This window comes from Bubalus bubalis, chromosome 1, assembly GCF_019923935.1.
Source record: "Bubalus bubalis isolate 160015118507 breed Murrah chromosome 1, NDDB_SH_1, whole genome shotgun sequence".
Taxonomy (NCBI): domain Eukaryota; kingdom Metazoa; phylum Chordata; class Mammalia; order Artiodactyla; family Bovidae; genus Bubalus; species Bubalus bubalis.
Window position 1 is genome coordinate 161,827,470 of NC_059157.1, and position 14,320 is coordinate 161,841,789.

Here is a 14,320-nt window from a genome sequence, read left to right on the forward strand (position 1 = left end):
CCGCCCCAGCCCTCTATCACCATCTAGTGGTAAAATTTATGAAACAACTGAAAACGACTCCAATCCTATTTACTGCTTGTGACTACACATCACCATGGGCTAGGCCTTCCCTCTAGTCTTCCCTCAGTCAGTCATCTTTAGTGCTAACAAAAAGCAGTGGGGGGGGGGGGGGGGGGGGGGGGGCTGGGGAGCGGGGTGTGCCGCACGGGGGAGGGCACAACAGTCCTGGAGCTGCCTAGATAAATATAAGATGGAAATGTTTGACAAAAAATAAGACCTATAAGGAATTATGTTGTTTAATTGCTAAGTCTTATCCAACTCTTTTGCAACCCCACGGACTGTAGCCCATCAGGCTCCTCTGTCCACGGGATTTCCCAGGTAAGAAGACAGCAGTGGGTTGCCATTTCCTTCTCCAGATAAGTTACAGATGTGTCTTAAAAAAATAAAATAAAAAGGCTGACATATACATAGATTTCACAGGGAAACGGGAACAAATATTGACTATGCTTCTTGACATACAAAAAAATTTATTTAAATATAATTTACTGTTTAAAAAATCATTTATTAGAATTAGACTAAGACTGTCTGTGTTAAAATGTTTAAAACTTATCAAAAATGTATGAGATTCAAATGGCAACTTTTATTTTGAATATTCTTACATTTTTCTTATAAGCTACAATAATGAGTTTTAAAACTCATCTAAAATGATTTAAGAAAATGGTGTAATGTAGCTATTAGATCACCTAGCCTTTCCTTGCCTCATTTGGAAACTCAAGATATGGAATTAAATCAGAAATTCCTTTCTTTCAAACATCTTCTTAGGCAAGTATTCTTAATAAAGTGGCCAGCTTCTCTTTGAATAATGCCAGAGAAATCTGTTGATTGCAGCAGCTCTCAGAAACAAGCCACACAGCAGATTAGATCATCCTAACTTATCAACAAGAATCCAGAATAGTTGACCAGATTGGCCAAAGCTTCTAAGTCTAGGTTTAAATGTTACAAGCAAGACTTTCCAACATGACTCTAGACACGTTTACCTGGACACAGATATAAACACACAGTACTTATAACTAGGGCTAAGAGATTTAGTATACCAAAGATAACTCAGCTCCCTAACCTCTGATAGCTTCCAGGTGGTGCTAGTGGTAGAGAACCCGCCTGCCAAAGCAGGAGACATACGAGACTCAGGTTTAATCTCTGGGTTAGGAAGATCCCCTAAAGAAGGAACTGGCAACCCACTCCAGAGTTCTCGCCTAGAGAATCCCATGGACAGAGGAGCCTGGAAGGCCACAGTCCATGGCTCAGTAGCAAAGAGTTAGACACAACTGAAGCGACTGAGCACACACAAAATTACACCTTAAAAATCACTTCCCATTCTTAAGATTGTTACTACTATCCCACAAAATACCTTCAGTAACAGTGAAGCCGTCTTTCAATTACCAAAAATAAATTCTGTGTTTTTTCAAAATGCCATGTCAACTGTATCTTTAGATTTTTATGTGCTATTTTATGCAGCTAGAGAAATGCCAACATTAAACACAACGGAAAAAATGAATGTATAAGGAGATGAATACTGGGCCAAACACTTATGTGATAAAAATTTGGAATCACCTAGATCAGAACTTCTCAACTCCACTGAACCCAATGTACTCTTTCTGTGAGATACGCTTCAACGTATTTTTAGTAGTAGTAGCGTTAGGGCTTCCCAGATGGCACCAGTGGTTAAAGAACCTGCCTGCCAGCGCAGGAGAAATGAGACATGGGTTCGATCCCTGGGTCAGGAAGATCCACTGGAGGGGAGCATGGCAACCCACTCCAGTATTCTTGCCTGGAGAATTCCATGGACAGAGGAGCCTGGCGGGCTATGGTACACGGGGTCACACAGAGTTGGACACGACTGAGAGTCTGAGCACAAATGAGCACAAGCAGTAGTGTTAGTCACCAGCTTTGTCCAACTCTTTGCGACCCCTGTGGACTGTAGCCTGCCAGGTTTCTTTGTCCAAGGGGTTCTCTAGGCAGGAATACTGGAATGAGCTACCATTCCCTTCTCCAGGGGATCTCCCCGACCCAGGATCAAACCCAGGTCTCTGTCCTACATTGCAGGCAGATTCTTTACCATCTGAGCCACTAGGGAAGTTCAACGTATTTTTAGTACAGTGATAATATCATCTATCTATACATGCATACCTCACTTTGTATGGTAGTGTGGGACCATAAAAATGAGGACTGCATCACTTTCTCTACGGTATCCAAGGAGGCTCCGTACCCTTGGATTTGATTAACACCATCACCCAGGCACCTGAATGGAAATTCAGAGTCATCCAATGGCTCTTCTTTCCTTCCCCCACTAGCAGCCCTGCACCCAGTCCTGCGAGTCTGCCCTCATACATGGGGGACTAGCCAGGCCTCCACCCAGCATAGCCCCATGTCAGGCCTAGCTCAGGCTGAAGGCGACTGTGTGAGCTCACGGACCAGCAAGGACCTGTGAGCACAGCAAAAAACCTTGGCCCCACCTCCCACTGTGTGTCCAGCTGAGAGGAGAAAATGAACCAACCTCACCCTGATTTTAAACTGCCAGCACTTCTGCTAGGAGCCTCAAGTTTTCCATTCTGGCCTAGGCCCTCACATACTCCTTTCTAGAACTTCTAACACTACACAGCTATTTTCTAATGAAATAAAAATAGCTAACTTTTATTGGCATTCCCTACAAAGCAGGCATCATTTTGAGCTCCTGACCTGACTACCTTTATGCCCTTGACAAACTCCAAGGAAGCACTGGCATTACCTTAACGTCCTCAGGGACACAGGTCAGAAAGGCTATTGCTGGGATCCAGACTTAGGCCATCTGGCTCCAGAAGCTCTGCGTTCAATCAGTCTCAATAATGAAGTGAAACACATGCCTTAAGGTGTTACTGATACGACCAAGAGCCTTGCAAATGATTTACGTTGCCTAATGCTAGGAATACAAACACAAGCCACTGCAAATAAGGTCGGGAATGAAGCTAAGCAGCACTCTTAAGCAAAGTCTCAATAATTCCTTTACTAAACCTGAAAGATTATACTATTAAGAGAACATTGAGTCCAACAATCACACATATTTGGTCATTTTACTCCCTCATAATTCAGACGAGGGGGCTTCCTTGGTGGCTCAGCAGTAAAGAATCCACCTGACAATGCAGGAGACACGGGCTCAATCCCTAGGTCAGGAAGATCCCCCGGGGAAGGAAATGGCAACCCACTCCAGTATTTTGCCTGGAAAATCCCCCATAGACAGAGAAGCCTGGCAGGCTACAGTCCATATGGTTGCAGAGAGTCGGACATGACTTAGTCACTAAACAACAATTCAGATGAGCATATAATTCATGATCAAAACCTGGCTACTTTTGAGTGTGGAAGTGTCAATTACTGAGCTGGCACAGGTGTAAACTGAGACAGTGTAAACAAACCTGGACATATGGCCCCTATGCTCACAGCACATCTGAAAATTCATGTCTGTGACGATTGCGTTACCCAGTTAAACAAGCGGTTTAGGACAAGGATAAAGAGATCAAGAAACCCAGCCATTTCATCAAGTTGAAGCCCCACCATGAAGTCTCTTCTGTCCAGTTTACTAGCACAAACTATGAACCCCTGGATGCTGGATTCACAACTATTCAACAAAAATCTCTAATGGAGGTTTCCTGGGAGTGTGGATAATGGTTTCTAGGTCAGTGCTCATTGCGAATGGCTTTGTTTAATACCAAAAGAAAGAACCCTGCTCACCAAATTTAGTACTTTTGCCTTGGCAAGCATATATAATTGAAATTTTAATTTAAATTTTCTCTCTCCTCTGCAACAAAACCATCACGAATCTGTCACACTGTTAACAACTAAGTACAAAATTTATGACTGGTGTGACTTCAACAGGATTTTAGAAAAGGAGGCTGTAGCATTCACCCTTCCAAGGCACAGGCCTCTGCAGAGACAACTAAACAAACTGGTGGGATAACAAAGTGGTCAGGATATTGGGCCACTAAGGGTAATGGTGTCAGGGAACTATTATACAACTAGGGTTAGATAATCGCCCCCTACAAGAAGTATGCCAGGCTCCAGAAGAAACAGAACATGGGAACCCATTGAGCCTGCTGGTCATGATGAAGTCACACAAGTGGAACCACACATCCTCATTCAACCTGTCTGTGCTCTCCCTGGGAATCAGACAAGGGCAACACACACAGCTGGTCCCCGAACAGCTCATTCAAGGAACAGACACAGAAACTTGGCCCCGTTGAGTCTTCATTCTAGTGACACCAACTAGTCTGTGAAAAACAGCCCACAATTCACTGCTGTGCTCCAAACGTTAACTAAACAGATATGTAGCTCTCTACAGCATGAATGGCCTAAAACCACAGAAAAATTTCTCAGTCACACCGCCAATGAAACTAAATTGCCAAAGATGACCACACGACACTCACACAAACCAGAGGTATATACAAGTGTGCTTGGCTAATAGCAGCTTGCTAGACAAAGAAGATGACTGAGTCTACAAATTTCAGGTATGGCTTACTCGTTGGGTAAAAAAATAAACAGGAAAAACAAACAAACAAAAAAACCCTGCATTCAATTTAACCTCAGACAAGTTCCCTGAAGTCTCCCCACCACAAAACCTTCCCCTAAACTTGAGAGCACCTTCTCCTCCCACACATCACAGCTGAACAGGTGACATCGGTTTATCAAAACACCACTGGGAAAATTTATCTAGCTGATAAATGTTCACACATGGAGGCATGGGAAAGTCTTCTGGCTTATATATGAGTTGACTTGAGTTTTGTGCTAGCAGAACAGCCTGCTGGTGGCCTGTCAAATATACACTGGACATCTGTTTGATTATTAAAGAAAGAGCATGCTGACCAGGAGTAAAGAATGTCCATTTCAAAAATAAAGAGTAAATGCCTCTCTTCCTGGGACACCAATGCTGGTGTTCTGTTGATGATAAGACTCTCTTCCCAGGTGCCAAGTCCATACTGATTCACTGTGTATGTGCTGATTTTTTCTTTTTTTTTTTTTGAAACCTTGAAGGAATGCATCCCTGGCTTGTTTTATGTTCTTTGTTCTGACAAGACATCAAACTGCACTGAAAACCATGTTCTTTGGAGCAATTCCTCAGAGTTATCTGAGAGGCTGTGCCCCAGGCTTTATTCCTCAGTTTGGCTCAAATAAAACTCTTTTCCATTCCTCTTACAGGTTCTTTATTATTTTCCTCAACATAATCAAAATGAAGTATTTACATTCGTTAAGTCTCCTTCTGACTGAAGATTCTCTCAGTGGCTTCTGAAGACTCATTTTCCCAACTTGTTCAAATGATTTACTAAAAAGCTGAGCAGAGAGCTAAGCAAATAAATCGTCTTATAAACAGTGTACTATCCTCTAGCAGGAGTCCCCAAACTCTGGGATCTAATGTCTGGTGATCAGAGGTATAATAGTAATAAATAAAGTGTACAATAAATGTCATGACACTGAATCATCCCAAAACCACCCCTGATTCCCAATCATGGGAAAATTTTCTTTCACAAAACTAGTCCCTGGTGCCGTAAAGGTTGGAGACTGCTCCTCCAAGGGACTCATCCTGTGCTGTGCTCAGACACTCAGTCATGTCAGACTCTCTGCGACCCCCATGCACTGTAGCCCGCCAGGCTCCTCTGTCCATGCAATTTCCCAGGCCAGAATACTGGAATGGGTTGCCATTTCTTTCTCCAGGGGACCTTCCCAACCCAGGGATTGAACCCACTATTCTTGCGTCTCTTGTATTGCAGGTGGGTTCTTTACCAATGAGCCACCTGGGAAGCCCAGGAAGTCCATCTCATTTATCTTTACCCACAGGACCAGATACAACAGCTGGGGGACATTCCCTGCCTCTTTCCCATTTGGATAATACACATTCACTCAACAAACATTCTGAGTGCCTACTACAAGAGTGGGCACTGGGGAGACCAAAATAGGGCAACAAAGATTGCCATTGCCCATTCTGGCTGGGATGGATATAAAAAAAAAAAAAAAAAAAAAAGGCGACATAGGAAGAATATGAACAATGGCAAGATAGCAGAGACATGCCTAGAGTTAGTGACAGGTGAGTCTTAAGAGCAAATGGAAGCAGAATGAAATGAGAAAGGATATTATTTTGGAGGCTCAGAGGGATAAAGGAAAATAGCCTCTTCTGCTTCATGGCCATCTTCTCAAAAAACTATACCTACAGGAGGAAATATATGCACTAAGATTTTATTTTTGTGACAGTGAGTTCTCAATTTTGACTCTTTGCTAATATCACGGACTGAAATTCATTCCTTCTGATTCTTAAGGTTATATCTATTATTAGCAACAAAGAAAAAATTTTTGAGTAATTCAACTAACTGAGACTAGGCATTCAGCTCATGGCTCAATATTAGTGCCTATTTCAAAGTGAGGTTTTTGTTAGTCTACAAAACATAAATATTGCTCACATCAGTTCTTTTTGTAAACTGTCGCTTCTGCCAATCTTCCAGTAGGGGGAGATATTGTAACAGACATTTGTGTCTCCAATTACAACTTTCGCATAAAGGGGAGAACACAACTGCCAATGAATTCCTGTGCCTGTTGCTCATTTTAAGAGTCTTTACAAAAAAAATAAAGAAGAAAGCAAGCATTGTTTTACAAAATAGTGGGTAATTATGTCTTAAAGACATAAATCCTGCTACCCTCTTCCACTACCCTAAATCAATGCACTGACTTTGGCAGGATTTAATGCTTTCACAGAGGGAAACACAAAAAGGCATGCCTGCATTCCATGTTTTTCTACCAGATTAGTTTTTAAAGCACATCTTCAATTTCAATTATTTTTACCAAAAAGCTCAAAAATGTCACAGTATCATGAATTATGAACACCTCAGCATGATGATCAAAATGCTCACACTCTATCCCACCCGCCTCTGCTGACTTTCCTTCCCCAGTTGGTGAGTTTGGTCATACCATTCTCTTTATCCTGAAGGACTTTCTAGACTGAGTCTAGACATCAAAGAGACATCTAGCAAGAACCACTTGAGATACCAGCTCCTTCACAGATCCTTTAAGATGGCAACTTTCCAACTCACTTCCCCTTTTCTGGCCACACCGTGAGGCTTGCAGGATCTTAGTTCCCGGACCAGGATTGAACCTGACCCCAACAATGAAAATACCAAATCCTAACCACTGGACCCCCAGGGAACTCCTTAAACTCATTTCCTTTTAATTTCTCTATAGTTTCCTATAGTGTTTCTAATGGGTCTTGTACTAAAATTCTCTGTATTCTTATCCCAGTGTATTTCTCAATGTCGGGTAGAATCCTGTTGCAACCATGATTCCCCCCAATACAAACACACACAGCATAATACATCACTTGCCAGAAAAGCCTTTTTAACTTTTTAAAAAATGATATAACCCAGTAAATAGCTCCTGCAGTTAAAACAGGTTCATCGAAAATCTTCATATAATGACTACATAAATTATGGGATACTACAAAGTCATAGGGAGAAATAAAAAACATAATTATATAGGGCTAATGTGAGAAAGTACCAAGACAGTAAGTGAGAAATAGCAAAATGTTCTGGTGTGGCAAGCTGTCCAACAAAGCCAATGGGGAAAAATTTGGGGATAAGGTCATAACAATAAAGTTGTTTTTGTACTTATTTCAAAAAACGATTTGGGGGCAAGGAACAAACTAAGACATTTATAGAAATAAGTAAACCAACTTTTATGGCAGTTGTTGACAGGCTGGATGGAAACTGACTGGAAACAATAACAGACACTGGAGGATTCCATGTATTAGACTCACTCTATTTGAAGGACAAATACACAAGGGATGTTTATATATAACCAGTCTTAGTACTGACGAGGCAGAGTCCAACCTGGAAATGATGCTAGGGAAAGGAAATGTGTGAGTGCATGTGAGCATGGGGCGTGGGCTAGGGGGTGGCAATCATACTGGGGGTATGTGGAGGGTTTTGAGATTAATGCAGATGAAGTCCCATGGTATTTTAATCTTAAGAGTTCCACAGAGTGAAATGGGAATAAGTTGAGGGAACATAGAACTACTCAGCATAAAACAAAGCATCGGGAAAAAAAAAAAAAAATCAGAGACAAAACCAGAACAGAACACCGATTCTGTTATCTTTTTATCTTTTTTTCTTTAGAATCCTGGAAGAAGGAAATATGTCCTCTATCCATTATACTATTACTATTTCCATCATCATTTATTATTTTATTTTATATTGAACCTGGTGTCCAGTGTTGAATAAAGCCAAGTTATTTGTGTTGTTAATCATTATAACAAATACTATCTTTTAAATACACAAAATATGATCAATAGTTTGTTGGGATAAAATATTTTTGCAAACAATAATAAGATACATTATTTCCAATTCTAATAGGGAAAAATGTTTACAAGACCAGCAAAAATCTCAAGGAAATACAAAATGGTAATGCAGGGTGGACTTTACATCCTGCATTGCAATACCTCTGAGTCACAAATATGCCCAGGTCTCCACAAGCTCTACACTCTGGGACACCTGAGGCCAGCTTTCAAAATCTGACCAACACACAACGTGAGGTGCATAAATAAAGGAAGACTCCACTCCTAAAACTTTTCTGCTACAAAGGAGTAACGATAGACGTGTAAGAATAGATTTATGTCATTCACTGACAACCAATGCAGAAAAGGAGTGATAAGAGAAGACAAGCTGAAATAGAAACTTAAGGGCCCAGAAGAAGTCAGACATCACTGGTTTTGCTACATGAGCCCCTGATGATATTCTTGCTTTTCCTCTTTGGGTTTTACCTGATCTCTGTATCCTCTAGCTCTATTCTCTCTCTCTAGGTCTCTCTACGATTCTCTCCTCTCACTAATACCACCCTCCTAGCCCTCTGATCATCACAATTTCTGCTCTCAGGGCACAAGTCTACATAGTGTCCAAACCTACAACAGTAACTGATAAGGGCCAGGTGGCTGGAGTCAGCTAAACAAAGCAGGAAGCAAAACATCTGGCTGGAGGATAAAAGTTTCTCCAAATGTTGTGAGATCAGAGGCTCCAAAACAGCAAGGCCAGGATGCTCACCCCCAGGCCATATTTCTGACTTACCCAGATGTTTTTGAAAGTGACAGTCCTGAGCCAAAAACATGGATTGTGACTGGTTTACTAAAGTAGGGTCTTAGAATCCACATATAAAGCTCCCCAGGTCGTACTGAGGGCTAGTCAAGTATACGAACAATGACCTAAAAGAGTCAGAACTGCTTCAGAGTTCCCAAGTGAGTGGAGGCCAAGAAGGGCAAACCAGAAACACAGGGAAAAACAGGTGGCAGGTTCAGGTTTTTCTTAAAAGTCTCTCAAACAGTTACTGAGAAACCACAAGGGACTTCCCTGGTGATCCAGTGGCTAAGACTCTGAGTTCTCAATGCAGGAGGCCCCGAGTTCAATCCCTGGTCAGGGAACTAGATCCCACATGCTGTAAATAAAGAGTTCACATGCTGCAACTAAGACCCAGTACAGGCAAACAAATAAGTATTTTAAAATAAATAAATAAAAATAAAAAAACATAAGAGCCCTTGCCCCACTGGCAACAAGCTCCTACAACCAAAAGTTCCACTAGCACAGATACTCTGTCTTGAGATATGCAATCTTGAGAAGACAAGATAACCAGATAACTCACCAAGTTTTTCCTGGATACTTAAGTTTTCATCTTCCCTAATTCCAAGGCAAGTACAGCCTTTAACCACTGACTTGACCATTCATCATCACCTGCACCACTTAAATGCCTGCCATCTCTCTCTGTGAAAGTGTTAGTTGTTCAATCATGTCCAATTCTTTGTAACTCCATGGACTGTAGCCTGCCAGGCTCCTCTGTCCATGGGATTCTCCAAGCAAGAATACTGGAGTGGGTACCCTTCTCCAGGATACCTTTCCGACCTAGGGATAGAACCCGGCTCCTGCATTGCAAGCAGATTCTTTACCATCTGAGCCATCTCTACCTTGGAATAAAATGTTACACGGGCATACAACCAGATTTCGTGATAAGAAAATACACTCTTCCTGTGTGCCCAACAAGGACTGTCTGATGCTTGATGAATTAATGAATCAGTGTTCACTGTTCATGTGGATGTAGAAAAGAGCTGCTGAACCGGAGAAGGATCCTAAACTCTTGAGTTTAAACTTTGGCTGCAAAGTCCTGTCCAGCTACCTCCTCACTTGAACAACTTGGTTAAATCCTTCCAAGCTCTCTTCTCTCGTCTGTAAAAATAGAAATAGCTGGCTCTCAAATGGCTCCCATGTAAACTGGGCGCAGAAGCTTCTGATACAAAGAGAGCCCTCCTCCGTCAAATGTCTGGGATGTCGTGTACCTGCGCTTTGATCCAGTCCTTGCTGGTGAGCACTGTTCTGAATCCCCTGGCTTCCTGCCTAGACAACTCACTACACAGCAGAGGTCACAAACCAGCCTTCCACAAGCCAGGCACAGTCAGGGTCTGTTTCAGCCCACAAGACATCAGGCCTACAGAAGCATCTGACTTAGATGACAACATGTAGACATAATAGTACAGTTAAGAGGAGTACGCGCTCCAGGAGAGGCTCTGTGGAACATCTCTGTGCCTCTTGGTTTCGCCTCTACTAAGAAAGAGGTGGAACCAACCCAGCTCATAGAGCTGTTGTGAGAGCCCCATAAGTTAAAACACATAAACACAACAGGTGTTTAAAATGATGCATACAATCACCATTCAAGGCTCTGACAACACTGACCTACCCACAGAGGAGGCAATGAGGGATGCTGACAAGGTCTAGTTGAGAAGCAGCTGCCCACTTGGGTGGGCCATGAGCGCTACACTTCACAATTCCTGGATCCCCAAGGGTCTCACACTTGTCTGGACTACCTGCTATCAGGGGACCACCCGTAGGGCTATCCCTTTGGCCTTGGGCTTTGCAACTCCTGGTTTTAGGAGGAAAATGGGCAGATCAAGTAAATTTTAATGTAATGATCATTTCCATCCCAGTCATGCTCCATACAAATGTGGAGCGCCCCTTGGAGAAGGCAAGAAGCATAAGAGCACAAGGGGACAATTAGTGGGTGTTTCTGAGGTTGTTAGAATAAACAGAGCCTCGTGCAATAAACCAAGGAAGCCCTGAGAGCCACAGTTAAGAGACTGTTAATTCCTAACTGTCCATTTAATCAGCATAATGTTTACATCTGAAGGACTCTGCCATGAGCCCTGGTAATCATCCTTATATCCATTTGTACTTACTTGTGTTTGCCCACCAGATCTGCTTACAGCTGAAGCTAGCAAGCCTCTGCAGGCACACAGGTGCTCTTAGCCCCAGTGGTCAAAGAAGCAGTGAGGACTCTATACAGGACCTGGGGAAGGATGGGGAATGGGTGCCCCCAAGCACCGTCAAGTGAGAAGCTTTCCTAAACCAGCTCCGGGTCCCTCGGGGCCTCTGCTGATATTATTAAGATTCAATAGTGACTACTGCCGCCTGCAACGCAAGAGACCCAGGCTCGATTCCTGGGTCAGGAAGATCCCATAGAGAAGGGAATGGCTACCCACTCCAGTATTCTTGCCTGGAGAATCCCCATGGACAGAGGAGCCTGGCAGGCTACAGTCCATGGGGTTGCAAAGAGCTGGACAGAACTGAGCGACTAAGCACACCATAGTTAATACTGAGTCTGTATATAAGACTCAAAATAAGTAACGCACTTCATGAGGAAAGGGACTTGGGTCTGATTTAGTCACTATGTCATCCCCAGGGCGTGGAATACTGCCTACTACATAGTAAGTACATATAAAGTATCTAAAACAGCATGGGGCATATCATAAGCATATAAATAAGTACTACTGACTACTATAACTGCAAACGTTTCTTACGTTTTTAGGTCCAATTGAATTTGACACATTAAACTATGAGTCTGCAGTTTGGGCACCTGAGTGAACATACCTGCAATGCAGCAGCCTAATAAACAGTCTTCCATCTGCTCAATATTCTGTAATAACCTAAATGGGAAAAGCATTTGAAAAAGAACAGATACATGTATAGGTATAAGTGAATCACTCTACTGTACACCTGAAACTAACACAGCATTAATTAACTACACTCCAACATAAAATAAAAATTAAAAAGAGCCTTCCAGGGCAGAGTTTCTTTCTTATCTGTTTCTGAGTCACACACTTTGATGAGGGATTTACAGCCAAGTTGGGAGTACTTCCACCTGTTAACTGCACACTGTTTTTCAGTGGGAAGGACACTGGAGCCCTCCTTGGGACATTACAAGTGATGTTATAAGGCCTGAAAGGAACCAAAAATACAAAGAGGGCCCTGCCTCTCGCTTTCAAAACAGTAATATTAGCATCACACTGTGAGCAAAAGATTAACACATGATGAGATTACTGAAGTCCTACTTGTGATCTATTTGTCAGTAATGCTCAAGTGTGGAAAAATTCATGTGGGGAAAAAAAAACTGACAACAGCAGCACCTCTTATCTAACAGATGGGTTCATGGATGCCAAAATGCTTCTTTACTCAAATGCTAGTTTCACATTTCCGGGGAGCCCCAAACACCACCTGTTTTTGAACAGCTGTTTACACTGTGTGGCTGCTGCTGAAGGAAAGGGGAGCAAAACTTGCCAACCCCAAATGTGTCTCTTTGATCTGTCAATTATTTTGAGCTGAAAATAAGCCAGGCCCCAAAGACTCAGGAACCTGTGACCTTCCCCCAACTGTCTAAAAGAATTTAGACAGAGGATCTTTTCCCTGAAGGGCGCTACCACTACAGATCCGCGTAGCGTAAAAGGAACTAGTTGCGCAGACACAGAGGGACCCAGCGCAATGTTTGTTAAAACGCCTCTCTGTCCCATTGTCTCTGCACAGCAGAGCAAACATTTGTTCAGCAAACACTTGCTCTTTTTCATCTTCCTGTGAATTCCCAAACCACTACCCCTAACATCTTTTGTCTTTAGCTGAAGATGGTATGTGAGGTGGTGACTTCTGCCATTTTGGTGAGTTACTCAGTCTTCCTGGTCTTCCTCCCACATATACATGTTTTTAAATTTTTGTTTTTCTCCTGTTAATCTGTCTCATGTCAGTTTAATTCTTGGACCAGCCAGAGGAGCCCCGAAGGGCAGAGAGAAGTTCTTCCTCCCCCACAAGTTTCCTCTAAGGAGGGTGTGGCAAATAGAGCCTGGTCTCTACCCCAGTGGTCAGCACCACGAGCAGCCCTCCACCTCTTACCACATGTTGAATTTGGCAATAGCAAAGTATAAAAACAGAAAGCACTTAGGTTGTCGCCTGGCTATTCATTTGCCAGATGACGTGGCAATGCTGGGGGGCTGGGAAAAAGTAGTAGAAAATTTCAGGAAGGAAAAAAAAAAAAGGCACTACGCTTTTTTGGATCACTGAAAGAAAGGAACTAACGTGGAGGCTGGCCCAACACCACGGAGATCCAAACACCTCTCTCTTCCTCCTGGTCTCCATTTCCCAACCTTGAGTGAGTTCTGACCAACCAGTTCAGCAGAGTGACAGTCAACCTACTATCTCGTGGTTTCTATCAAGTTCCTGGTTTTCATCTGTTCCTGAAGACAAGCAAGAACTCTGTGTCTAACAGTCTCAACTTGGAGCGTCCACTGAGACATTCTGAAAAGGTTGTTGCGTGACTCACAGGTGAAAAACTACAAACAGGTAAGGGAACAGCCTTTCCATGAAATAACTTCAGTGTGTGTGAAAGGGGCATGAGAATGGAAAAGGAGATTTCTGGGCTTGGCAGTAATAATGCTGAGTAACACAGACTCTCTCCACCTTCAGTAAGTTACTGTGGGTTTGAGAACTATAACTGGTTGATACAGTAACGTATTTGCTCACACTGGTCTGAGGATCCAAATCTGAAATTTTACCACTGATGATTATTCAGGATTTCTGATTGTGGTTGTCAAATTACATCTGTGATGAGAAGCTATCAGAGAAAATGCTTCAAAGGTATTCACCCAGGACAAACATTTCAAAAGCCTGTAGATGTATATCAAATTGCCTCTAAAAACTGCAAACTCAATTATGACAGTAATACTTATAAGTCAGTGTGAATATGTTTTCGCTTACAAATTCATATATGCATAGGTATACAGTCAGTATCTATTTGTACATATATTTGTATACATAAAAGCTTTTATCTTTCTTATTGGGATAAGTAACCCTATTAATACCCAGTAAGGTATGTATTTACCTTTAAAGTGAATTATAAACATCTAGCCTATGGGGTTGCACAGAGTCGGACACAAGTGAAGCAACTTAGCAGCAGCAGC

At 42.4% G+C, this 14,320-nt stretch overlaps 2 protein-coding genes across 21 annotated transcripts in view; one reads left to right on the plus strand and one right to left on the minus strand.

The window, feature by feature from the left end:
• The window catches only part of MED12L (mediator complex subunit 12L), a 363,479-nt gene that overhangs the window by 147,327 nt on the left and 201,832 nt on the right, over nt 1-14,320 (minus strand). The gene's annotated exons all lie outside the window — the stretch shown is intronic.
• Nucleotides 13,347-14,320, plus strand: part of P2RY14 (purinergic receptor P2Y14) — a 67,167-nt gene continuing 66,193 nt past the window's right edge. For all 13 annotated transcript variants that reach the window (XM_044945977.2, XM_044946007.2, XM_044945981.2 and 10 more), the window contains exon 1: nt 13,347-13,703. The gene's annotated coding sequence lies outside the window, so the exon portion shown is untranslated. The remainder of the gene's footprint in view (nt 13,704-14,320) is intronic.